The sequence below is a fragment of the Rhineura floridana genome, chromosome 22 (genome assembly GCF_030035675.1).
Source record: "Rhineura floridana isolate rRhiFlo1 chromosome 22, rRhiFlo1.hap2, whole genome shotgun sequence".
NCBI classification, from domain to species: domain Eukaryota; kingdom Metazoa; phylum Chordata; class Lepidosauria; order Squamata; family Rhineuridae; genus Rhineura; species Rhineura floridana.
Window position 1 is genome coordinate 16,237,193 of NC_084501.1, and position 3,289 is coordinate 16,240,481.

A 3,289-nucleotide genomic window follows, 5' to 3' on the forward strand; every position below is an offset into this window, starting at 1 on the left:
TAATATCTATGTATATGTGTGTGGATATATAAAAATTCTCCATTAGATTCACCCTGTAAGTTACACAGATTTTAAAAATGGGGATGTTTATTGAGCACACACAGAGAGAATCGTGACATAACCAGTGAAGCTGGTCCATTAGAATGCATGGGGCGCTGCCCCATCAACCTCTGTGCTCAGCCAACCCCACTTGACTGCCTTCTTACTCACATCCAGAGGATGGCACTGCCTGTCAACTTTCTTCTCCTTTCTCTCGGTTGCCCTGTCTAGGAGGTGCAATCGTAATTAAACAAAGACACCTTTTGTGGATCTCGATTTAGGCTTTGTTTGTTTGTATATGAAATCAAAAAGACTGGAAAGGTGTGGAGTAACTTCCAGTGATAAAAACCAAGGAAGTTATTGGACTTCCATTAAGGTTGGTCTGGAAACTGCAGTTAATGCAAAATGCTGCAGCATGATTGCTGACAGGAGTGAGATTCGGTCTCAATTAACAATTAAAGTGCTTTTATAAAATATGTGTCTACCAAGGAGGCTTGCTAACAGGATAAAGAGACAGGAGAGGAAGAACACCGAAACAGTTCTATGATATATGATACGCTTTAATGAGAAAATGAAGGAGCCAGAGGTTGTAAGCACATCACAAATGGCTCAAATACAAGGTGATGGGTGTGGCTGCGGAAAAGGAGCCTGTTCCAAAACAAGAAGTATGCATGCAAAGATCAGGAAGCCAAAGCAATAAAGTCAAAGCATCATATGAATTAACAGACATACTGAGCCCTCACAAATCCCAACAGTTGTGCAGTAGGGTCTGTGGAGCACTCGGCACTTCTGAATCCTACGTCCATCCATTCAGCCAAGGGTCAGAATCTTGTCTTCTTTCCAGGATGATCTGTCAAAGTTACGTCTGGGCTTAACATGGCCAGCCACCAGGGTAGTACCTTTCAGGATAGCAGGGGCCCCAAGGTATTGGGACATAGCTGGTGTCACAACCCCATTGAGGATAGCAGGGGCCCCAACACCTGGGGACATAGCGACGGGGAAATCGCCACCAGGGACGCTGAAGTGGTGGATAGTAGCAAGGATATTGACAGAAGGAGTCAAACAAGGAGAGGCTGTCATCTACTGTCATCTTAGAGCAGGTTGGGTTGATCTGAAATGAGATTTGGGTAGAACAAGATGATCATCTGCAAATATTGGATTAGAATCGAGATGAGGAACCTCAGGACTGGGGGCCAAGTGCAGCCCTCCAAGCCTCTCCATCCAGCCCTCAGAACTTACACACCTCACTATCCACACATCCCACCAGCTGAAATATTTTTGGCTGTCAGGAATGTGTCCCTCAATAATGCCTCTCGTTTGCCAAGGTGGAGGATGGAGTGGGGTGTTTGAGAGAGTGCAGAAATTAGCTGACAGTACAAAGGCAAAACTCCCATTTGTTGCTCCATCTGCTTTTCTGTCTGGCTTACACACCCCTGGCATGTGGCCCCTGGGAGGTTGGCCAGAAAAGAAGGTATATCTCTCCATCAGAGAGACGGGTGGAGAGAGAAAAAATGGTTCAAAGCCCTTGATGCTAAGAGTCATAGTCATGATCAAGAAAGTCACAGAAAGGAAGCAAACTATTGTGCTTCTCCTTGTGCAGATATTTCATGTGGGCAGACCCTCCACATAAGAACACGAGAAGAGTCTGTGGGATCAGGCCAATGGGTACCCTAGTCCTGGAGCCCGTTCTCACCATGGACAAACAGATGGCCCAGTGGAAATCCCAAAGGCAAGAGAGGAGCACGACAGGTCTCTCCATCTTTCTGATACCCAGCAATTGGCATTCAGAAGTATGCTATCCATGACAGCATATGTTATAAATTTAGCCATCATGGCTAGGAGCCATGCTATTGTTGCATAAATCTGCAATAAATTCCCATTTTGGTAACATTCTGTGCAAAAAAAAATTAGAGTCCCTGAAGTCACAGCAGAATTCTGGTTTGCATACAGGTCCCTGGTTCATTCTCGGGCATCTTTGAGTTCAACTAGGGGAGATTCCCTACCTTAAACCCTGGAGAGCTGCTGCCAGTCAATGTAGACAATACTGAGCTGTATGGATTCATAGAATCATAGAGTTGGAAGAGGCCTGTAAGGCCATCAACTCCAGCCCCCTGCTCAGTGCAGAAATCCAAATTAAAGCATACCTTGTAGGTGGCTGATCAGTTATCTCTTGAACATCTCCTGTGTTGGTAGGCCAATGGGCTGACCTGCTACAAGGTAGTGTCCTATGTTCTGGTTAAATTATCCTTCTATTCAGAATCATGAGGACTGGGGTCTTTTAGGGATAGGACCATAGCTTAGGGATAGAGCATGTACTTAGCATGCAGAAGATCCCAGGTTCAATCCCTAGCATTTCCACACAGGGCTGGGAAAGACTCCCTGTCTGAAAACCTGCAGAGATGCTGCCAGTCAGTGTAGACAATACTGAGGTAGATGGACCAGCGATCTGACTCAGTATAAGACAGCTCCCTATGTTCCTAAAGAACCCTCCAAATTTCCCTCTTTAAGAAGTGTTTGGAGTCCCCTGACATTTTCAGCTATGCCCGTTGCACAGACTCTTTCCTCAACAGGACTAGAACCCAACCCATGCAGAACACTCAGGATCTGTAAGAAGCATCTGAACCCCACACCACAGCTTCACTGAAATATTTATTTGGACATCCCCCCAGAATTTTGTCCAAGGAGGAACTTGCATATTTAGCTAAACCTTAGTAGGAAAAATCCATTTAAGAACTCTCAGAGAAAAAAGAGATTTCAGCCACCATCAACCCCAGAAACGAGAAAGAAATTACCTGCTTTCCTAGTGGATCTGATGAGATGTTTTCGAAGTATCGGACACTTGTGGAGTAACCAACTGTGGGGGAGCCCTTTTTATATGGTCTGTTGGTGTGCCTACAGGAAGTCCTGCTCAGTTCCACATATAAAAAATGAATACTCAGATCTTTATTTGTCCAATGTTTAATTAAAACTCTCTAATTATTTTTTCCTTCATTGTTTCACATGGTATCTTTCATCTAGCCTTCACGGGATGAAGCAGGTGAGCACCTAAGGCTATGTGGGAGGGAAATTAAAGTTTATTAAGGCTAAAATGCCATACCCACTTGCCTGCAAGTACCATGGCACTCAATGGGACTTGCTTTTCGGTAGACATTGCAGGATCGTGCTGGAAGTTCAACTTAGAATATGCCTTCTATGTTAAATTTTACCTTTGTAGTCCCTTTAGTACCAATCCCTATATATGTGTGTGTGT

General features: G+C 44.5%; 1 long non-coding RNA gene across 1 annotated transcript; it reads right to left on the bottom strand.

Moving 5' to 3' along the window:
* Positions 1 to 578: 578 nt before the first annotated feature.
* Positions 579 to 3,013, bottom strand: LOC133375046 (uncharacterized). The gene is made up of 2 exons (XR_009760054.1): positions 2,832 to 3,013; positions 579 to 1,150 (listed from the first exon to the last, which is right to left on the bottom strand). It is a non-coding gene; the product is annotated as an uncharacterized LOC133375046 (long non-coding RNA).
* Between the last annotated feature and the right edge of the window lie 276 nt (positions 3,014 to 3,289).